This window comes from Lissotriton helveticus, chromosome 6, assembly GCF_964261635.1.
Source record: "Lissotriton helveticus chromosome 6, aLisHel1.1, whole genome shotgun sequence".
Taxonomy (NCBI): domain Eukaryota; kingdom Metazoa; phylum Chordata; class Amphibia; order Caudata; family Salamandridae; genus Lissotriton; species Lissotriton helveticus.
The window spans coordinates 224,816,318-224,841,066 of record NC_136067.1 but is presented as its reverse complement, the minus strand read 5'-3'; positions in this window follow the sequence as shown (position 1 = coordinate 224,841,066).

Here is a 24,749-nt window from a genome sequence, read left to right as displayed (position 1 = left end):
TCCACAACTAAGAGCGTTCATGAACCCGTGGGGAAATTCCTCGACAAGTACCTCCAACCATTTGCAGTGGAAGCCCAGTCCTATATCAAAGACACCACAGACTTTTTGAAAAAATTGGCCACTATCAAAATCACCAAAGAACAACCTATTTACATGGCGACCATAGACATCAAAGCATTATATACGTCTATACCTCATCTATCAGGCATAGAGGCAGTGGAAAAAGTGTTGTTACACAGTAGCTATGAAGATACGATGAAAGTCTTTTTGATGGAACTTCTAGAGTTCACTCTAATGCACAGCTACTTTAAACATGGCGAACTTTGGTATATCCAAAAGAGTGGTACATCCATGGGCAATTCGGCTGCTCCGACCTACGCTAATATCTTCATGAGGAATTATGAAGAAACTAACATTTTGAGTCAAAACACATGGAAAGAACATATTAAACTCTACGTTCGTTTCATTGATGATATTTTTATTGTTTGGGAAGGTGCCAAAGAAACCTTATCATCAGAAATTTCGAAACTGAATTTGATAGATGAACGCATTCAGTTCACTTGGGATATCCAAGAAAAAAACATCAATTTTCTGGATGTTAATGTCATCCGAGGAGAGTCTAATTTTGATACCACTCTATACAGAAAAAATACAGACCGGAATAACTTATTGAGTTATGACAGTTTTCATCCTCCAGCCCTAAAAAGACACTTGCCATTTTCACAACTCATGAGGGTGAAACGAGTTGTCTCGGAACCGCAAAAAGCAGAAATTCAAATGATTGAAATGTCCACACGATTCCAGAAAAGAGGCTACCCTTCATCGAGTTTGAATGAAGCCACACAAAGAATTAAAAACATGTCCAGAGAAACTTTGTTTACCAATAAACCAGCCTCCAGTGAGCAACGTATAACATGTGTGAGTAAATTTTCTACAGCCAGCCAAGCTTTTAAAAACATCATAAGAAAACACTGGTCGATACTACAGATAGAACCAGATTTCAAGGGAGCATTTGAGCATGAACCATTGTTTGCACATACACGTTCAAAAAACATGGGCCAACTTTTGAAATCTAGACCCAAGATCAACCCATACTCTATATGGAAAGGAACATTACCATGCATGAACTGTAATAACTGTGGTAATATTATGAAAGGCAACAAGCTATCACCACCAGAGTTCAAAGAAACCATTAACTTGCAAGTAAATGGCACATGTGACTCGATGAACGTGATCTACATATTGAGCTGTCCTTGTAAATTGCATTACGTTGGTCACACAGAGCGTAAATTAAAAATCCGGCTCAACGAGCATAAAAGTAACATTCGCACAAAAACGCTCAAATCCACCGTTGCCACACATTTCATGGAAGCTAAACATGACACAACTGAACTTAAAGCACGCATTTTGGAAATAGTGGATAAGCATGAAGGCACCAACAACAAAACACAACTCTTAAAGAGAGAGAACCACTGGATATATCGTCTTAAAACTTTGAAACCGATTGGTCTTAATGAAAGGGTGGAATTTCTTTGTTATTTGTAAATGTATTGATTTTCTGCTTTACATGTTCCTCGCATGATGTTCTTTGATTTATTGTATCACACATCGGACTGATCAGCATACAAGTACCACAACCCTTAGCGCAAGGCGTAGATACAAACCCCACCCACCCACTTCCTTTATACACCTTCCGCCACTCCGTGATGTTTATACCGGAGTGCAGCAGACCCCTGAGAGCGGCTCCTCGCTTTTCCTGGTAAGCGCAGTTTAATTTACAGCCAGTTAGAGGGTTGCGTCCCTTAGCACGTTAGCTTGACATTTGACGGAGTTCCGAGCGGATGGATCAACCCGTATCCTAGACCGCCGTGCCCTCTACATACCTGTAGCAGGCACTCTTGTACTTGCTATCTCTCCTCCGGTATTAGTCTTCTTGTTAACCTCGCACTACCCCTTAACCATCACACCACCAGTGTAATTCCCAGCACCTTGTTTAATATAAGCGACAGGATCAATAGCCGTTTCCACATGTATCTAGCGTGCGTAGAGATAGTCACATGTAGCGTTATCATCCGACATATAGCCAATTGCTACTGATGGTGTTTACTTTATATATGCGCTAGCAATCACAGTTTGCATGCAGTTTTGTTGGTCGCACACGACGTAGTATTAATTACCGCAATTTGAATTTGCAGATCCCTTGATAAAGGCGCTGGCTTGCGCCGAAATGCATTGGGAGGCCATGGGAAGCCAGAGATTTGCCAACTAAATGAATGATATCAGACGGTTAATCTTTTTGACCCAGACATTAAATGTGAATTAACATTTTTGGATGTCGTTATGAACTACGGATTACAAATAAATGAAAACTTTCAAATGAAGAAGTGATAAACCGTTTCTTGAAACTTTTTGCTGGTCATCAGCATACACTTGTGCCCAGGTATACGAGTTGATTAAGAACTTGTTCTCATTTGTCTATAATACTTCTCACCCTGGAGTAGAGGGCGTTCCTGGAGCACAGTTATCGTTTTAAAACTCAACAGCATCTTGCAGTGCTCGAATCATCTAATCTTTTGATCAGCCAAGGTTCCTCAGCAACGAGCTGTCCAGAAATTCAGGATTTGGTCAGGATGAGGTGCAAAGAGTGGCGAAGGTCCGGGGAGCTCTGTGCTCACGCGGCCATCACGGGCGCTCGCGTAGCTCCTCCTCTCTTTTCCCTTTTTTAATGGGGATTCTGCTTCATCAGAGGAATAAAAGAAACGAAATAGGGTCTTGACTCCAAACTCAGCAAGGCCGAGTCCACCTGAACTTATGAAGAACAAAAACAATTGCCAATGCTGAGATTCAACAAATAACAAGCAACAACTGCAACCTGGTGGTTATGAATGTATCACAAAAACACCTGCTTTATAAATTGCAAACAGTACTTTTTAATTCTTTTTTTCGCAATTCTTATCAATTTTGCATAAACACAATTATAGTACATGGGAATACAAAAACATTTATATACAATATTTACAAAGGGAGGGTACAAAAACAGCACAGTTATAACGCAATATTTACATACCAGACACTCTTGGCCAAACCAATCATACAACAATTCTTTCAAACCAAAGACAGCACTCATGTAGGAAGGTGAACAAAACAGGGGAATGGGTGGGTCTCGATGTCAAAAAAGGGGGCTTTCAACGAATGAATCGAAAGCAAAGTATCACTGGGTGAACATTGTCTTTAAAGCAACGTAAAAACGGGCTCAAACTAGGATCCCATATGAATTAAATGGATGTTCTTAGAGTTGCTTTCACTCCAATGACCCGAGACCACGTGGGTCGACGCGTTTCGAATCTCGTGAATGTCGAGATTCTCCTCAGGACCAGACATGAAACTGTGAATGAAATAAAACATGGTTTTGAGGGCTGAGACCTGGAATACGAGCATGTCCCTATTTTACAATAAGCAGGCGCCAATACCTTTATTTCATCACGTTTGGAAACCACTGGGGCAGTATTCCCACCGGAGTTAATTTAGCTGGAGCTGGAGGGGGAAACAGAATGACAGAAAGACCTCAGTGGGTGCTGATTCATACTCCAACAGCACATTCCCACTCGCTCAAGCACACAGTCTTACCCGCTGGAATTCAATCGCGGTCCCTCTCAGTGTGACTCAAGCAAAACTGTCCAGCGCGCGCCCGCTGTAAAAAGACAGAGTGGCGCGATCAGACACTGTGCGAGTAAATCTCGGGGAACCTAATGGACCAAACGGCTGGGGGCACAAACGGGGGCCTGCACCTACCTTAGCGGGCAGCTTCGATTCTAAAGCCTCGTCTCACTCGGGATTTGGGTGTGACTAGGAGGTTGCTTCCTGGATGTATAAGCTGTGGCCACTCCCTCCCAAGAATTCTGGGAGATGTAGTTTGGAACTGTCAAACCTCCGCAACTGGTCATTCGGATTAGGTGTCTGTACCGTGGTGACTTCGCACTGGTATCCATAACGTCTATCCGCTTGATTTGTAAATCTCCGAGATCTCATTGAGTCCGCTGAAAGCACTGTTGTATTTCATAATTAGCAGCGCTTCGCGCTGACTTAGTTTTGCCTCCACATCTCCTCCTCGCGCGTCTTTTTCAATTTTGGACAAGACAGTCCATCTGATGTCGGTGTTGGCATGATTTTGAGTTTCCCAATGATGGACTAATGGGGCGTTTTCGGTCTTGCGACGGATTCTTGATTTATGCTGCGTAATCCGTTGTCTTATTTCCTGTGAGGTCTTTCCAATATAGACCTTAGGGCAAGGGCATACTATGGCGTATACGACATTGCATGTTTTACAATTAGTAAAGTCATCATGCTTCCAGTGAATGTTATTAAAGGAAAACACAGACTCTTCCATTGTTGTGTCGCAACAGGTACAAGTCCCGCACTTGTGATGTCCTTTGATTGGTGGTAGTCCGAACAGGCTCCTCACTGTAGGTGCTTTGTTAATAGGCAAAGCTGCTCTCACTACGTGGTTGGCCACACTTTTGTCTTTTTTATAGGCGAATAGCGGAGGGTTCTTGAAATCTTCATGGAGGTCCTTGAGTAAATGCCAGTTAGAAGTGATCAGTTTCTTGTGTTGGTTGACTGCTGGACAGAAGGTGGTAACGCAAACTAACCTTTTTAGCTCTTGTTTGACTTTTTTCTGCAGAAGTGATTCCCGCGGGGTCCACCACGCTCTTTTGATGGAATTTTTTAACAGTTTTTTCGGGTAGCCTCTCTGAATCAAGCGGTCTTTCAGTTGGTTGGCATGTTCAAAATACTCCTCTTTGTTTGAACAGTTTCGACGTATCCTAAGAAACTGTCCAAACGGGAGGTTCTGTCTTAGGCTGCGGGGATGGTTACTGGTGAAGTGTAAAGCTTTATTCCTATCTGTCGGCTTTCTAAAAAGGGTGGTGCATAGAATGCCTTCCATTGGTATTATTTTGACGTCCAGGAATGTCATGGATTGATTAGAGGCTGTACACGTGAACTTGATATCATTGGTTCTTGTATTCACCCAGTCGATGAACTTGTTCAGTTCTTCACTTTTTCCAGTCCAAATGAGGAACACATCATCAATATAACGCATATAGCTAGATATGCAATTACTGAATGGATTATTATTGTAGATGAATTTGTCCTCAAACAGTCCCATAAACATAACCGCTAGTTCCGGTGCGAAAGGACACCCCATCGCTACGCCCTTTATTTGATAAAAAAACTCAGAGTCAAAAGAAAAATAGTTTTTTTGAAGAGCGAAACTTGCCAATTCAATAATAAATTCTGTCGGGACTCTCATTGGTCTTTCCCTGGTTTCAAGGAAAACGAATAGTGTCTCCAAAGCCTGGTCTTGTGGGATTTGGGTATAAAGTGATACCACGTCCAAGGTGACTAGCAATTGGTTATCACAGTCAAACTGAATTGTCTCAATTCTGTTAAGGAAGGCAGTCGTATCCTTTAGATGTGCAGGAATGGTTTCGATAAAGGGTTTCAGGAAGAAATCAATATATTTTGCCACTGGCTCGATGAGAGAATCGCAGCCTGAAACTATCGGACGGCCTGGTGGATTGACTTCATCCTTGTGCATTTTTGGTAGCACATAGAAAACTGGAGTACGAGGATTTTTATTTTGTAGGAATAGCATTTCCTTTTTGCCTACAAATCCTTGGTCAAAACCATTTTGTATTATGTTAAAGAGTTTATCCTTTAATTCAAGCGTAGGGTCCTTGCCTATCCGTCGGTAACATTGGTTGTCATTTAATTGCCGATGTACTTCAGTTTTGTACTTGTTGATGTCCCAAATGACAATCGCTCCCCCCTTGTCCGCTTGTTTGACCACGACTGTTGTGTCATTCTTGATAGACATTAATGCATCCTTTTCCGTTTTGGGGAGGTTATATTTGGTATAGCATCTCCTTTTTTCCATTGCCGAGATGCCTGATAATACTGTACGTTCAAATGTAAGGACTTCCTTTGGGACTTTAGAGCCCATGGGGCAAAATGTGGACTTCCTTTTGAAGCCTGTTACTTCCATAGGTTGTTCTTCTTGAGAGTCTTGGAAAAAGGTTTTTAGCCTAATTTTACGGCAGAATTCGAGCGTTTCGAGTTTCATTTTAACAAAGTCAGTAGGTCTTGTAGGTACGAAATTAAGGCCTTTAGTTAATATGGCTGTCTCTGCTATGGTTAAGCTCCTATCCGATAGATTGAAAATGGGCGACTTACTTAGCTCTTGTAGAATTGTCGGCGGGTTCTCATTTCCCATGGCTGTGGCTGTGCAAAACGAACCCGACCTCTGCCTCTCTGCTGGCCTCGTCCTAAAAAAGGTTGTTGGTTTTGTTGCTGTTGTTGTTGGTCTGGTTGGTAGCTCTTTTTATTTTGTTGTCCCCTGGTGGTATTATCGGTGTCACTTCCCGAGGAAGAGGATGTGTCTGAAAACGTCAAGAAGTTACGGCGTGATCTGCCTTGGTTGTCCTGTAGGAATCTCCTTGAATCAGACCGTTGGTAAAAGTCTCTATTTAGATACGGATACACGGATTCGAGGGAAAAGTTCTTTTTATCTGAGTCAAATTTGTTTGTTTTTTGTGTAACCGTGTAATCTTTAAAATCTAAGATTTCTTTTTCTATTTTCTCCAGTAATGTTTTTGAGTCCGTAATCAATTGGTTATTCTCAATCTCTCTTTGTAGGGTTGTGATCTCTTCCAATTCTTTGATTGATATTCTATGCGCTGTCTCTATTGTAAGGACCATCAAGTCCCTACTGCACTTGGTTTCGATTCCGCTAAAACCTTTCTTGTAATCTGGATCATCTGTGAAAACCACAGGGATATTACGAATTTGGAGACCTGATGGAATGGTCCCTGCCTTCAGATGTTGTAATAAGAAATGGCCATGCAGGTCAGTTCTAATTTGTTTTTTGCGCAGGCGAAGTAGTTTATCAGACTCGTTTTGAGTATTCGCAGTGAGGCTAAGCGCTGCCGATGCAAAAATCGGGGGGTCTCGTATCAGATTCTGGATGTGTTCCTCGCTAAATGCAAGGGTGTCTCTTTCAGCCATAACACAACGTGCAAACACAACTACAATCGTACTCACAGTGAGAATAAGTGAAAAAAGAAGAAAAGTAAAAACAAAAAGGTTTACCACCATATACAATTGTCCATCGATGGACCACACTGTTAACACCGTAGCACACTAAACCCTGTGGCAGCCACTTCTCTGCCCACCAGGACCTCGCGAGTAAACTACCCGCACCAAAGTCAAAGAAACGAAATAGGGTCTTGACTCCAAACTCAGCAAGGCCGAGTCCACCTGAACTTATGAAGAACAAAAACAATTGCCAATGCTGAGATTCAACAAATAACAAGCAACAACTGCAACCTGGTGGTTATGAATGTATCACAAAAACACCTACTTTATAAATTGCAAACAGTACTTTTTAATTCTTTTTTTCGCAATTCTTATCAATTTTTGCATAAACACAATTATAGTACATGGGAATACAAAAACATTTATATACAATATTTGCAAAGGGAGGGTACAAAAACAGCACAGTTATAACGCAATATTTACATACCAGACACTCTTGGCCAAACCAATCATACAACAATTCTTTCAAACCAAAGACAGCACTCATGTAGGAAGGTGAACAAAACAGGGGAATGGGTGGGTCTCGATGTCAAAAAAGGGGGCTTTCAACGAATGAATCGAAAGCAAAGTATCACTGGGTGAACATTGTCTTTAAAGCAACGTAAAAACGGGCTCAAACTAGGATCCCATATGAATTAAATGGATGTTCTTAGAGTTGCTTTCACTCCAATGACCCGAGACCACGTGGGTCGACGCGTTTCGAATCTCGTGAATGTCGAGATTCTCCTCAGGACCAGACATGAAACTGTGAATGAAATAAAACATGGTTTTGAGGGCTGAGACCTGGAATACGAGCATGTCCCTATTCTACAATAAGCAGGCGCCAATACCTTTATTTCATCACGTTTGGAAACCACTGGGGCAGTATTCCCACCGGAGTTAATTTAGCTGGAGCTGGAGGGGGAAACAGAATGACAGAAAGACCTCAGTGGGTGCTGATTCATACTCCAACAGCACATTCCCACTCGCTCAAGCACACAGTCTTACCCGCTGGAATTCAATCGCGGTCCCTCTCAGTGTGACTCAAGCAAAACTGTCCAGCGCGCGCCCGCTGTAAAAAGACAGAGTGGCGCGATCAGACACTGTGCGAGTAAATCTCGGGGAACCTAATGGACCAAACGGCTGGGGGCACAAACGGGGGCCTGCACCTACCTTAGCGGGCAGCTTCGATTCTAAAGCCTCGTCTCACTCGGGATTTGGGTGTGACTAGGAGGTTGCTTCCTGGATGTATAAGCTGTGGCCACTCCCTCCCAAGAATTCTGGGAGATGTAGTTTGGAACTGTCAAACCTCCGCAACTGGTCATTCGGATTAGGTGTCAGTACCGTGGTGACTTCGCACTGGTATCCATAACGTCTATCCGCTTGATTTGTAAATCTCCGAGATCTCATTGAGTCCGCTGAAAGCACTGTTGTATTTCATAATTAGCAGCGCTTCGCGCTGACTTAGTTTTGCCTCCACATCTCCTCCTCGTGCGTCTTTTTCAATTTTGGACAAGACAGTCCATCTGATGTCGGTGTTGGCATGATTTTGAGTTTCCCAATGATGGACTAATGGGGCGTTTTCGGTCTTGCGACGGATTCTTGATTTATGCTGCGTAATCCGTTGTCTTATTTCCTGTGAGGTCTTTCCAATATAGACCTTAGGGCAAGGGCATACTATGGCGTATACGACATTGCGTGTTTTACAATTAGTAAAGTCATCATGCTTCCAGTGAATGTTATTAAAGGAAAACACAGACTCTTCCATTGTTGTGTCGCAACAGGTACAAGTCCCGCACTTGTGATGTCCTTTGATTGGTGGTAGTCCGAACAGGCTCCTCACTGTAGGTGCTTTGTTAATAGGCAAAGCTGCTCTCACTACGTGGTTGGCCACACTTTTGTCTTTTTTATAGGCGAATAGCGGAGGGTTCTTGAAATCTTCATGGAGGTCCTTGAGTAAATGCCAGTTAGAAGTGATCAGTTTCTTGTGTTGGTTGACTGCTGGACAGAAGGTGGTAACGCAAACTAACCTTTTTAGCTCTTGTTTGACTTTTTTCTGCAGAAGTGATTCCCGCGGGGTCCACCACGCTCTTTTGATGGAATTTTTTAACAGTTTTTTCGGGTAGCCTCTCTGAATCAAGCGGTCTTTCAGTTGGTTGGCATGTTCAAAATACTCCTCTTTGTTTGAACAGTTTCGACGTATCCTAAGAAACTGTCCAAACGGGAGGTTCTGTCTTAGGCTGCGGGGATGGTTACTGGTGAAGTGTAAAGCTTTATTCCTATCTGTCGGCTTTCTAAAAAGGGTGGTGCATAGAATGCCTTCCATTGGTATTATTTTGACGTCCAGGAATGTCATGGATTGATTAGAGGCTGTACACGTGAACTTGATATCATTGGTTCTTGTATTCACCCAGTCGATGAACTTGTTCAGTTCTTCACTTTTTCCAGTCCAAATGAGGAACACATCATCAATATAACGCATATAGCTAGATATGCAATTACTGAATGGATTATTATTGTAGATGAATTTGTCCTCAAACAGTCCCATAAACATAACCGCTAGTTCCGGTGCGAAAGGACACCCCATCGCTACGCCCTTTATTTGATAAAAAAACTCAGAGTCAAAAGAAAAATAGTTTTTTTGAAGAGCGAAACTTGCCAATTCAATAATAAATTCTGTCGGGACTCTCATTGGCCTTTCCCTGGTTTCAAGGAAAACGAATAGTGTCTCCAAAGCCTGGTCTTGTGGGATTTGGGTATAAAGTGATACCACGTCCAAGGTGACTAGCAATTGGTTATCACAGAATTGTCTCAATTCTGTTAAGGAAGGCAGTCGTATCCTTTAGATGTGCAGGAATGGTTTCGATAAAGGGTTTCAGGAAGAAATCAATATATTTTGCCACTGGCTCAATGAGAGAATCGCAGCCTGAAACTATCGGACGGCCTGGTGGATTGACTTCATCCTTGTGCATTTTTGGTAGCACATAGAAAACTGGAGTACGAGGATTTTTATTTTGTAGGAATAGCATTTCCTTTTTGCCTACAAATCCTTGGTCAAAACCATTTTGTATTATGTTAAAGAGTTTATCCTTTAATTCAAGCGTAGGGTCCTTGCCTATCCGTCGGTAACATTGGTTGTCATTTAATTGCCGATGTACTTCAGTTTTGTACTTGTTGATGTCCCAAATGACAATCGCTCCCCCCTTGTCCGCTTGTTTGACCACGACTGTTGTGTCATTCTTGATAGACATTAATGCATCCTTTTCCGTTTTGGGGAGGTTATATTTGGTATAGCATCTCCTTTTTTCCATTGCCGAGATGCCTGATAATACTGTACGTTCAAATGTAAGGACTTCCTTTGGGACTTTAGAGCCCATGGGGAAAAATGTGGACTTCCTTTTGAAGCCTGTTACTTCCATAGGTTGTTCTTCTTGAGAGTCTTGGAAAAAGGTTTTTAGCCTAATTTTACGGCAGAATTCGAGCGTTTCGAGTTTCATTTTAACAAAGTCAGTAGGTCTTGTAGGTACGAAATTAAGGCCTTTAGTTAATATGGCTGTCTCTGCTATGGTTAAGCTCCTATCCGATAGATTGAAAATGGGCGACTTACTTAGCTCTTGTAGAATTGTCGGCGGGTTCTCATTTCCCATGGCTGTGGCTGTGCAAAACGAACCCGACCTCTGCCTCTCTGCTGGCCTCGTCCTAAAAAAGGTTGTTGGTTTTGTTGCTGTTGTTGTTGGTCTGGTTGGTAGCTCTTTTTATTTTGTTGTCCCCTGGTGGTATTATCGGTGTCACTTCCCGAGGAAGAGGATGTGTCTGAAAACGTCAAGAAGTTACGGCGTGATCTGCCTTGGTTGTCCTGTAGGAATCTCCTTGAATCAGACCGTTGGTAAAAGTCTCTATTTAGATACGGATACACGGATTCGAGGGAAAAGTTCTTTTTATCTGAGTCAAATTTGTTTGTTTTTTGTGTAACCGTGTAATCTTTAAAATCTAAGATTTCTTTTTCTATTTTCTCCAGTAATGTTTTTGAGTCCGTAATCAATTGGTTATTCTCAATCTCTCTTTGTAGGGTTGTGATCTCTTCCAATTCTTTGATTGATATTCTATGCGCTGTCTCTATTGTAAGGACCATCAAGTCCCTACTGCACTTGGTTTCGATTCCGCTAAAACCTTTCTTGTAATCTGGATCATCTGTGAAAACCACAGGGATATTACGAATTTGGAGACCTGATGGAATGGTCCCTGCCTTCAGATGTTGTAATAAGAAATGGCCATGCAGGTCAGTTCTAATTTGTTTTTTGCGCAGGCGAAGTAGTTTATCAGACTCGTTTTGAGTATTCGCAGTGAGGCTAAGCGCTGCCGATGCAAAAATCGGGGGGTCTCGTATCAGATTCTGGATGTGTTCCTCGCTAAATGCAAGGGTGTCTCTTTCAGCCATAACACAACGTGCAAACACAACTACAATCGTGTTGCTTTCGATTCATTCGTTGAAAGCCCCCTTTTTTGACATCGAGACCCACCCATTCCCCTGTTTTGTTCACCTTCCTACATGAGTGCTGTCTTTGGTTTGAAAGAATTGTTGTATGATTGGTTTGGCCAAGAGTGTCTGGTATGTAAATATTGCGTTATAACTGTGCTGTTTTTGTACTCTCCCTTTGTAAATATTGTATATAAATGTTTTTGTATTCCCATGTACTATAATTGTGTTTATGCAAAAATTGATAAGAATTGCGAAAAAAAGAATTAAAAAGTACTGTTTGCAATTTATAAAGCAGTTGTTTTTGTGATACATTCATAACCACCAGGTTGCAGTTGTTGCTTGTTATTTGTTGAATCTCAGCATTGGCAATTGTTTTTGTTCTTCATAAGTTCAGGTGGACTCGGCCTTGCTGAGTTTGGAGTCAAGACCCTATTTCGTTTCTTTGACTTTGGTGCGGGTAGTTTACTCGCGAGGTCCTGGTGGGCAGAGAAGTGGCTGCCACAGGGTTTAGTGTGCTACGGTGTTAACAGTGTGGTCCATCGATGGACAATTGTATATGGTGGTAAACCTTTTTGTTTTTACTTTTCTTCTTTTTTCACTTATTCTCACTGTGAGTACGATTGTAGTTGTGTTTGCACGTTGTGTTATGGCTGAAAGAGACACCCTTGCATTTAGCGAGGAACACATCCAGAATCTGATACGAGACCCCCCGATTTTTGCATCGGCAGCGCTTAGCTTCACTGCGAATACTCAAAACGAGTCTGATAAACTACTTCGCCTGCGCAAAAAACAAATTAGAACTGACCTGCATGGCCATTTCTTATTACAACATCTGAAGGCAGGGACCATTCCATCAGGTCTCCAAATCCCTGTGGTTTTCACAGTTGATCCAGATTACAAGAAAGGTTTTAGCGGAATCGAAACCAAGTGCAGTAGGGACTTGATGGTCCTTACAATAGAGACAGCGCATAGAATATCAATCAAAGAATTGGAAGAGATCACAACCCTACAAAGAGAGATTGAGAATAACCAATTGATTACGGACTCAAAAACATTACTGGAGAAAATAGAAAAAGAAATCTTAGATTTTAAAGATTACACGGTTACACAAAAAACAAACAAATTTGACTCAGATAAAAAGAACTTTTCCCTCGAATCTGTGTATCCGTATCTAAATAGAGACTTTTACCAACGGTCTGATTCAAGGAGATTCCTACAGGACAACCAAGGCAGATCACGCCGTAACTTCTTGACGTTTTCAGACACATCCTCTTCCTCGGGAAGTGACACCGATAATACCACCAGGGGACAACAAAATAAAAAGAGCTACCAACCAGACCAACAACAACAGCAACAAAACCAACAACCTTTTTTAGGACGAGGCCAGCAGAGAGGCAGAGGTCGGGTTCGTTTTGCACAGCCACAGCCATGGGAAATGAGAACCCGCCGACAATTCTACAAGAGCTAAGTAAGTCGCCCATTTTCAATCTATCGGATAGGAGCTTAACCATAGCAGAGACAGCCATATTAACTAAAGGCCTTAATTTCGTACCTACAAGACCTACTGACTTTGTTAAAATGAAACTCGAAACGCTCGAATTCTGCCGTAAAATTAGGCTAAAAACCTTTTTCCAAGACTCTCAAGAAGAACAACCTATGGAAGTAACAGGCTTCAAAAGGAAGTCCACATTTTGCCCCATGGGCTCTAAAGTCCCAAAGGAAGTCCTTACATTTGAACGTACAGTATTATCAGGCATCTCGGCAATGGAAAATAGGAGATGCTATACCAAATATAACCTCCCCAAAACGGAAAAGGATGCATTAATGTCTATCAAGAATGACACAACAGTCGTGGTCAAACAAGGGGACAAGGGGGGAGCGATTGTCATTTGGGACATCAACAAGTACAAAACTGAAGTACATCGGCAATTAAATGACAACCAATGTTACCGACGGATAGGCAAGGACCCTACGCTTGAATTAAAGGATAAACTCTTTAACATAATACAAAATGGTTTTGACCAAGGATTTGTAGGCAAAAAGGAAATGCTATTCCTACAAAATAAAAATCCTCGTACTCCAGTTTTCTATGTGCTACCAAAAATGCACAAGGATGAAGTCAATCCACCAGGCCGTCCGATAGTTTCAGGCTGCGATTCTCTCATTGAGCCAGTGGCAAAATATATTGATTTCTTCCTGAAACCCTGTATCGAAACCATTCCTGCACATCTAAAGGATACGACTGCCTTCCTTAACAGAATTGAGACAATTCAGTTTGACTGTGATAACCAATTGCTAGTCACCTTGGACGTGGTATCACTTTATACCCAAATCCCACAAGACCAGGCTTTGGAGACACTATTCGTTTTCCTTGAAACCAGGGAAAGACCAATGAGAGTCCCGACAGAATTTATTATTGAATTGGCAAGTTTCGCTCTTCAAAAAAACTATTTTTCTTTTGACTCTGAGTTTTTTTATCAAATAAAGGGCGTAGCGATGGGGTGTCCTTTCGCACCGGAACTAGCGGTTATGTTTATGGGACTGTTTGAGGACAAATTCATCTACAATAATAATCCATTCAGTAATTGCATATCTAGCTATATGCGTTATATTGATGATGTGTTCCTCATTTGGACTGGAAAAAGTGAAGAACTGAACAAGTTCATCGACTGGGTGAATACAAGAACCAATGATATCAAGTTCACGTGTACAGCCTCTAATCAATCCATGACATTCCTGGACGTCAAAATAATACCAATGGAAGGCATTCTATGCACCACCCTTTTTAGAAAGCCGACAGATAGGAATAAAGCTTTACACTTCACCAGTAACCATCCCCGCAGCCTAAGACAGAACCTCCCGTTTGGACAGTTTCTTAGGATACGTCGAAACTGTTCAAACAAAGAGGAGTATTTTGAACATGCCAACCAACTGAAAGACCGCTTGATTCAGAGAGGCTACCCGAAAAAACTGTTAAAAAATTCCATCAAAAGAGCGTGGTGGACCCCGCGGGAATCACTTCTGCAGAAAAAAGTCAAACAAGAGCTAAAAAGGTTAGTTTGCGTTACCACCTTCTGTCCAGCAGTCAACCAACACAAGAAACTGATCACTTCTAACTGGCATTTACTCAAGGACCTCCATGAAGATTTCAAGAACCCTCCGCTATTCGCCTATAAAAAAGACAAAAGTGTGGCCAACCACGTAGTGAGAGCAGCTTTGCCTATTAACAAAGCACCTACAGTGAGGAGCCTGTTCGGACTACCACCAATCAAAGGACATCACAAGTGCGGGACTTGTACCTGTTGCGACACAAAAATGGAAGAGTCTGTGTTTTCCTTTAATAACATTCACTGGAAGCATGATGACTTTACTAATTGTAAAACACGCAATGTCGTATACGCCATAGTATGCCCTTGCCCTAAGGTCTATATTGGAAAGACCTCACAGGAAATAAGACAACGGATTACGCAGCATAAATCAAGAATCCGTCGCAAGACCGAAAACGCCCCATTAGTCCATCATTGGGAAACTCAAAATCATGCCAACACCGACATCAGATGGACTGTCTTGTCCAAAATTGAAAAAGACGCGCGAGGAGGAGATGTGGAGGCAAAACTAAGTCAGCGCGAAGCGCTGCTAATTATGAAATACAACAGTGCTTTCAGCGGACTCAATGAGATCTCGGAGATTTACAAATCAAGCGGATAGACGTTATGGATACCAGTGCGAAGTCACCACGGTACAGACACCTAATCCGAATGACCAGTTGCGGAGGTTTGACAGTTCCAAACTACATCTCCCAGAATTCTTGGGAGGGAGTGGCCACAGCTTATACATCCAGGAAGCAACCTCCTAGTCACACCCAAATCCCGAGTGAGACGAGGCTTTAGAATCGAAGCTGCCCGCTAAGGTAGGTGCAGGCCCCCGTTTGTGCCCCCAGCCGTTTGGTCCATTAGGTTCCCCGAGATTTACTCGCACAGTGTCTGATCGCGCCACTCTGTCTTTTTACAGCGGGCGCGCGCTGGACAGTTTTGCTTGAGTCACACTGAGAGGGACCGCGATTGAATTCCAGCGGGTAAGACTGTGTGCTTGAGCGAGTGGGAATGTGCTGTTGGAGTATGAATCAGCACCCACTGAGGTCTTTCTGTCATTCTGTTTCCCCCTCCAGCTCCAGCTAAATTAACTCCGGTGGGAATACTGCCCCAGTGGTTTCCAAACGTGATGAAATAAAGGTATTGGCGCCTGCTTATTGTAGAATAGGGACATGCTCGTATTCCAGGTCTCAGCCCTCAAAACCATGTTTTATTTCATTCACAGTTTCATGTCTGGTCCTGAGGAGAATCTCGACATTCACGAGATTCGAAACGCGTCGACCCACGTGGTCTCGGGTCATTGGAGTGAAAGCAACTCTAAGAACATCCATTTAATTCATATGGGATCCTAGTTTGAGCCCGTTTTTACGTTGCTTTAAAGACAATGTTCACCCAGTGATACTTTGCTTTCGATTCATTCGTTGAAAGCCCCCTTTTTTGACATCGAGACCCACCCATTCCCCTGTTTTGTTCACCTTCCTACATGAGTGCTGTCTTTGGTTTGAAAGAATTGTTGTATGATTGGTTTGGCCAAGAGTGTCTGGTATGTAAATATTGCGTTATAACTGTGCTGTTTTTGTACCCTCCCTTTGTAAATATTGTATATAAATGTTTTTGTATTCCCATGTACTATAATTGTGTTTATGCAAAAATTGATAAGAATTGCGAAAAAAAGAATTAAAAAGTACTGTTTGCAATTTATAAAGCAGGTATTTTTGTGATACATTCATAACCACCAGGTTGCAGTTGTTGCTTGTTATTTGTTGAATCTCAGCATTGGCAATTGTTTTTGTTCTTCATAAGTTCAGGTGGACTCGGCCTTGCTGAGTTTGGAGTCAAGACCCTATTTCGTTTCTTTGACTTTGGTGCGGGTAGTTTACTCGCGAGGTCCTGGTGGGCAGAGAAGTGGCTGCCACAGGGTTTAGTGTGCTACGGTGTTAACAGTGTGGTCCATCGATGGACAATTGTATATGGTGGTAAACCTTTTTGTTTTTACTTTTCTTCTTTTTTCACTTATTCTCACTGTGAGTACGATTGTAGTTGTGTTTGCACGTTGTGTTATGGCTGAAAGAGACACCCTTGCATTTAGCGAGGAACACATCCAGAATCTGATACGAGACCCCCCGATTTTTGCATCGGCAGCGCTTAGCCTCACTGCGAATACTCAAAACGAGTCTGATAAACTACTTCGCCTGCGCAAAAAACAAATTAGAACTGACCTGCATGGCCATTTCTTATTACAACATCTGAAGGCAGGGACCATTCCATCAGGTCTCCAAATTCGTAATATCCCTGTGGTTTTCACAGATGATCCAGATTACAAGAAAGGTTTTAGCGGAATCGAAACCAAGTGCAGTAGGGACTTGATGGTCCTTACAATAGAGACAGCGCATAGAATATCAATCAAAGAATTGGAAGAGATCACAACCCTACAAAGAGAGATTGAGAATAACCAATTGATTACGGACTCAAAAACATTACTGGAGAAAATAGAAAAAGAAATCTTAGATTTTAAAGATTACACGGTTACACAAAAAACAAACAAATTTGACTCAGATAAAAAGAACTTTTCCCTCGAATCCGTGTATCCGTATCTAAATAGAGACTTTTACCAACGGTCTGATTCAAGGAGATTCCTACAGGACAACCAAGGCAGATCACGCCGTAACTTCTTGACGTTTTCAGACACATCCTCTTCCTCGGGAAGTGACACCGATAATACCACCAGGGGACAACAAAATAAAAAGAGCTACCAACCAGACCAACAACAACAGCAACAAAACCAACAACCTTTTTTAGGACGAGGCCAGCAGAGAGGCAGAGGTCGGGTTCGTTTTGCACAGCCACAGCCATGGGAAATGAGAACCCGCCGACAATTCTACAAGAGCTAAGTAAGTCGCCCATTTTCAATCTATCGGATAGGAGCTTAACCATAGCAGAGACAGCCATATTAACTAAAGGCCTTAATTTCGTACCTACAAGACCTACTGACTTTGTTAAAATGAAACTCGAAACGCTCGAATTCTGCCGTAAAATTAGGCTAAAAACCTTTTTCCAAGACTCTCAAGAAGAACAACCTATGGAAGTAACAGGCTTCAAAAGGAAGTCCACATTTTGCCCCATGGGCTCTAAAGTCCCAAAGGAAGTCCTTACATTTGAACGTACAGTATTATCAGGCATCTCGGCAATGGAAAAAAGGAGATGCTATACCAAATATAACCTCCCCAAAACGGAAAAGGATGCATTAATGTCTATCAAGAATGACACAACAGTCGTGGTCAAACAAGCGGACAAGGGGGGAGCGATTGTCATTTGGGACATCAACAAGTACAAAACTGAAGTACATCGGCAATTAAATGACAACCAATGTTACCGACGGATAGGCAAGGACCCTACGCTTGAATTAAAGGATAAACTCTTTAACATAATACAAAATGGTTTTGACCAAGGATTTGTAGGCAAAAAGGAAATGCTATTCCTACAAAATAAAAATCCTCGTACTCCAGTTTTCTATGTGCTACCAAAAATGCACAAGGATGAAGTCAATCCACCAGGCCGTCCGATAGTTTCAGGCTGCGATTCTCTCATTGAGCCAGTGGCAAAATATATTGATTTCTTCCTGAAACCCTTTATCGAAACCATTCCTGCACATCTAAAGGATACGACTGCCTTCCTTAACAGAATTGAGACAATTCAGTTTGACTGTGATAACCAATTGCTAGTCACCTTGGACGTGGTATCACTTTATACCCAAATCCCACAAGACCAGGCTTTGGAGACACTATTCGTTTTCCTTGAAACCAGGGAAAGACCAATGAGAGTCCCGACAGAATTTATTATTGAATTGGCAAGTTTCGCTCTTCAAAAAAACTATTTTTCTTTTGACTCTGAGTTTTTTTATCAAATAAAGGGCGTAGCGATGGGGTGTCCTTTCGCACCGGAACTAGCGGTTATGTTTATGGGACTGTTTGAGGACAAATTCATCTACAATAATAATCCATTCAGTAATTGCATATCTAGCTATATGTGTTATATTGATGATGTGTTCCTCATTTGGACTGGAAAAAGTGAAGAACTGAACAAGTTCATCGACTGGGTGAATACAAGAACCAATGATATCAAGTTCACGTGTACAGCCTCTAATCAATCCATGACATTCCTGGACGTCAAAATAATACCAATGGAAGGCATTCTATGCACCACCCTTTTTAGAAAGCCGACAGATAGGAATAAAGCTTTACACTTCACCAGTAACCATCCCCGCAGCCTAAGACAGAACCTTCCGTTTGGACAGTTTCTTAGGATACGTCGAAACTGTTCAAACAAAGAGGAGTATTTTGAACATGCCAACCAACTGAAAGACCGCTTGATTCAGAGAGGCTACCCGAAAAAACTGTTAAAAAATTCCATCAAAAGAGCGTGGTGGACCCCGCGGGAATCACTTCTGCAGAAAAAAGTCAAACAAGAGCTAAAAAGGTTAGTTTGCGTTACCACCTTCTGTCCAGCAGTCAACCAACACAAGAAACTGATCACTTCTAACTGGCATTTACTCAAGGACCTCCATGAAGATTTCAAGAACCCTCCGCTATTCGCCTATAAAAAAGACAAAAGTGTGGCCAACCACGTAGTGAGAGCAGCTTTGCCTATTAACAAAGCACCTACAGTGAGGAGCCTGTTCGGACTACCACCAATCAAAGGACATCACAAGTGCGGGACTTGTACCTGTTGCGACACAACAATGGAAGAGTCTGTGTTTTCCTTTAATAACATTCACTGGAAGCATGATGACTTTACTAATTGTAAAACACGCAATGTCGTATACGCCATAGTATGCCCTTGCCCTAAGGTCTATATTGGAAAGACCTCACAGGAAATAAGACAACGGATTACGCAGCATAAATCAAGAATCCGTCGCAAGACCGAAAACGCCCCATTAGTCCATCATTGGGAAACTCAAAATCATGCCAACACCGACATCAGATGGACTGTCTTGTCCAAAATTGAAAAATTCGCGCGAGGAGGAGATGTGGAGGCAAAACTAAGTCAGCGCGAAGCGCTGCTAATTATGAAATACAACAGTGCTTTCAGCGGACTCAATGAGATCTCGGAGATTTACAAATCAAGCGGATAGACGTTATGGATACCAGTGCGAAGTCACCACGGTACAGACACCTAATCCGAATGACCAGTTGCGGAGGTTTGACAGTTCCAAACTACATCTCCCAGAATTCTTGGGAGGGAGTGGCCACAGCTTATACATCCAGGAAGCAACCTCCTAGTCACACCCAAATCCCGAGTGAGACGAGGCTTTAGAATCGAAGCTGCCCGCTAAGGTAGGTGCAGGCCCCCGTTTGTGCCCCCAGCCGTTTGGTCCATTAGGTTCCCCGAGATTTACTCGCACAGTGTCTGATCGCGCCACTCTGTCTTTTTACAGCGGGCGCGCGCTGGACAGTTTTGCTTGAGTCACACTGAGAGGGACCGCGATTGAATTCCAGCGGGTAAGACTGTGTGCTTGAGCGAGTGGGAATGTGCTGTTGGAGTATGAATCAGCACCCACTGAGGTCTTTCTGTCATTCTGTTTCCCCCTCCAGCTCCAGCTAAATTAACTCCGGTGGGAATACTGCCCCAGTGGTTTCCAAACGTGATGAAATAAAGGTATTGGCGCCTGCTTATTGTAGAATAGGGACATGCTCGTATTCCAGGTCTCAGCCCTCAAAACCATGTTTTATTTCATTCACAGTTTCATGTCTGGTCCTGAGGAGAATCTCGACATTCACGAGATTCGAAACGCGTCGACCCACGTGGTCTCGGGTCATTGGAGTGAAAGCAACTCTAAGAACATCCATTTAATTCATATGGGATCCTAGTTTGAGCCCGTTTTTACGTTGCTTTAAAGACAATGTTCACCCAGTGATACTTTGCTTTCGATTCATTCGTTGAAAGCCCCCTTTTTTGACATCGAGACCCACCCATTCCCCTGTTTTGTTCACCTTCCTACATGAGTGCTGTCTTTGGTTTGAAAGAATTGTTGTATGATTGGTTTGGCCAAGAGTGTCTGGTATGTAAATATTGCGTTATAACTGTGCTGTTTTTGTACCCTCCCTTTGTAAATATTGTATATAAATGTTTTTGTATTCCCATGTACTATAATTGTGTTTATGCAAAAATTGATAAGAATTGCGAAAAAAAGAATTAAAAAGTACTGTTTGCAATTTATAAAGCAGGTGTTTTTGTGATACATTCATAACCACCAGGTTGCAGTTGTTGCTTGTTATTTGTTGAATCTCAGCATTGGCAATTGTTTTTGTTCTTCATAATCATCAGAGGAATAACCCATTAGAAAACAATTGCAAACGATAATGGGAAAGAAAAGTGTTAGGGGTAGCCCAAGTTGCTTCCCTACATATTTAATCAAAATTCACACCCCTGTCTCAGCCCAAGTCACAGCCATGGCTAAAACATTGGTCGGAACCTGTTCCCTATTTGAGGTATAAGCCTGAGCTATTGCTTGCATAACCCATTAGCAGAACCATAGGAGGCAAAAAGGGCCTGAGACTTTCTAAACGCGTTAGTCTTCTCCAAGTATATCAGTAAGGCTTGTTTCACATCAAGGGCCGTGAGAACATTATCTGCCATTTGAAAAACCTTGCCGATAATCCCTGAAAGGGATGAAACCTAACGTATACTTTAAACATGAATTATGATCTGAGTACTACCCTATCCATGAAAAAAAACATAAGACAGGGATAAGAAATAGCAAAAGAGGTATGCTCCCCCAGCCTTCTGGCAGAGGTAATGACAATCAAAAAGGCAGTCTCAGATAAAACCCATTAAATATCAGTCTGATCCATAGATTCCAGTGGTTTGTAGCCCCTCTAAAAATTAGGACAAATCCCACGATGGAATGCAGGATCAAAATAAGGTATTTAAAGTCTATAGGATTTCAAGAGCTCGCTGACTTGGGACAGAATGCTCGACAAGTTGTGACCGACCCCTATATGTTTGAATCGCTGCCCACTGAGCTACTAAAGTTGAAGGGGATAATCCCATGGAAAAACCCTCCCTTAAAAAATTCAGGATTTTAAATGGACCTCAAGAGACTTGATTTATATTGGATTTATCACACCAGGATGACAAATGGGCCCATTGTTATCATAGCTTTTAAGAGTATAGGGCTTCTTTAACAATTGGATATCACAGGCTACTTCCCTCGAGCATCCTAAGTGTTTCAAACCAGACCTTTCAATTTCCAGGCTGTCAATCTTAACTGATGGAATTGCCTGTGAGTCAATATTGAAAAATCAAGGGGCCTGTGATGAAGAGGCATTGGAAGATGAGGATGAACTGCCAATTGTATCAGGTGAGGAAACCATGGTCTTCTCTGCCAATAGGGCGCTATCAGGATCACCACTGCCGACTCCCTCGAATCTGCAGGAGGGGAATGTGGGAAAAGCATTAAGGAGCTTCTGAAGCCACAGGATTGTCAAGGCATCCCTTCCCGAAGCCTCCTTGCATGGCACTTGTGAGCAAAAGCGTGGAAAAAGGGAGTTTGACCGGGAGGCAAACAGATCCAACGTCAGAAGACCTGGATGGTCTGTCACATACTGTAAAGCTTTCCAGCTGAAATGGTAATATATAGAGGAGGGAAGATTCTGGATGAGGCTGTCTGTCTGAAGGTTGTCTTCCCCTGGAAAGTACACAGCTTTCAAGGACAAAAGATTGGTCTCTACGCAAGCAGAAATCTTGTTGGAAAGAACTACTAGACCTTGTCCCTCCCAGGCTGTTGAGGGATGACTTAGCAACTTGATTGTCTGTTCCCATCACAGGAAAATTCACTAGGACAGGGTCAAAATGTTGAAGGGCCCTAACGTCCGATGCCAGTTTCCTCCAGTTCGAAGAGTTCTGACTCTCTAACTGAGACTACTGGATTTCAACCTCTTGATACCCTAAAATGGCCCCCCCAACAGTACTGCCATGTATCCATAGTGAGATTCTGAGAAAGAAGCTCTGCCATGAAAACTCCTTTCTGCAGCGTCTCTGAAGTTAACCACCACAGCAAATCTTGGGTCAAGGTGTGGGAGACTGAAATCTAAGTTTGATAATTCCCTAATTCTTGGGACCGATGAGAGAGGACACGTAGAACCAGAGGTTTGAGTTGATCATGAAACCGTGGGACTAAAGCTGTGCAGGAGGCCATGAGTCTTTGAATTCTCAGCCATTGACAAGCCAAGTCAGACTTAAGGAGCAACTACTGGTGGTGACAATGAAGCTTCAGTCATCTAGACTCCAGAAGAAAAGCTCTTGCTTGTACTGTGTCCAACAGAGCCTCTATGAACATCTGGCATGATGAAAATAGCAGTAACTTCTCCCTGCTGAGAAGGAAGCCCAACGACTTCTGAGTGGTGCAGCCAGGTTTATATGTTCCTCTGACTTGACAAAAGAAGATGTAACAATTAACTAATCATTCAGATATGAATATAATTGCACGCCAAAAGAGTGAAGATGAGCCACTGCTGGAGCAAATAACTTGATGAAGATCATGGAAGATGAAGAAAGGGCAGCACTGTAAATATGAAATTGTTTCACACCGTAAATCGGAGAAATCTCAGAGTCCCAATGAATGCTAACCTGAAAAAATGCATCCTTCAAGTCTAGAGTCATAAAGAAGTCCCCTTCCTTTATCATCAGAATTAGATTCTGAAGAGGCACCTTCTTGATGGAAAGGTAAGTTACAAACCTGTTCAACTCCTTCAGTTCCAGATAGGGTGGAAGGTTCCGTCTTATTTCAGAACCAAAAAGAGGATTGAGTAGAACCCCACCCTGTTCTTGCTCGCACTCTGGTACCAGTACACACCCTCCCCCTTTCTGTTGTAGAGCCAGAATCCCTTGAATCACGACTTACCTCTTTGATTCGTCTTTGGGTAAAGGAGTCTCATAAAAATGAGGTTCTGGAAGAAGAAGCTGGAAGCCCTTCCACACAATATCCAATACCCATCTGTGCTTTATGGGCTCTAGTCATTTGTCTAAAAAGGGTGCTATTCTTCCTTCCACAATAGGACAGTGATTGCCATTGCTTCTGGGACTGAATTTGCTGTTGTGGTTTGGATTTGCCTCCTACCGTGGCTCCCCGAAAGAAATGTCTGTCCTGAAAAGCTGGGGCTGTCTTCTTTTGAATAAATGATTGTCTTGGTTGAAAATATTTGAAGGGTTGTAGAATTTGTTTCTACTCCGCTGCTTTCTTTACAAGTTCGTCAAGCTGGGGTGAAAATAGCTTATCCCCTGGGAAAGGCTACCAAAGAACCAGAGGTCTCTGAGGCTGCTCAAGTTTCCATATTTCAACGACAGGAGGCACTGGGGTTCAATTGATGCATCTGAAGCTGTGGCTGATGACCCTAGAAAATCGAAGGACACCTCTGACAAGAACTGTAAAACAAGTTCCATGTTTGCTAAGACCTCCACTGGATCCTTTTGTTCTTGACACCATAAAGGGATGTATGATGGTACAACGCGGTACATGCATATATCAATAAGGACTAGCTAGATTAAGAAGGATAAAGAAGACTCAGATGGGTACGTCATGTAGCAACAAGGAATGAGGAGAAACGTTGTTTTCCTCATAAAGCCCTCACCCACCGACCTAGTCGGTGGCATGCTTCATCATCGGGCCCACCACAGTGGCACCGAATGTGCCCCGGGTGTGCTTCAACGCCAGGAGACTGCGGAGCTGGTATGTTGCTGAGTGTGCGGTGAAGAAGGGTGTGAGAAGTGAAGTTGATTAAAAGCTATGCAGGCGGTCCCAGCACCCGAGGGTTGCTTATTTTTAATGAACTGGGCCTCTGCTAGCGGATAAAAGGCAAGAAGACGTGTTGGAGTGCTTGTTATGACCTCCAGCGTCTAGTGCGGTCTACATGTTTCAGCCAGTGCCTTGTTAATTTTAAGCTGGCTTTCCTCAGGACCTTTTTGTATGTGAAAGTGCGCCGCGGAAGGACGAATAGGTCCAAGGAGGAACCAGACCGAAAAACTCGGTCTCTTTCTCTGCCAGG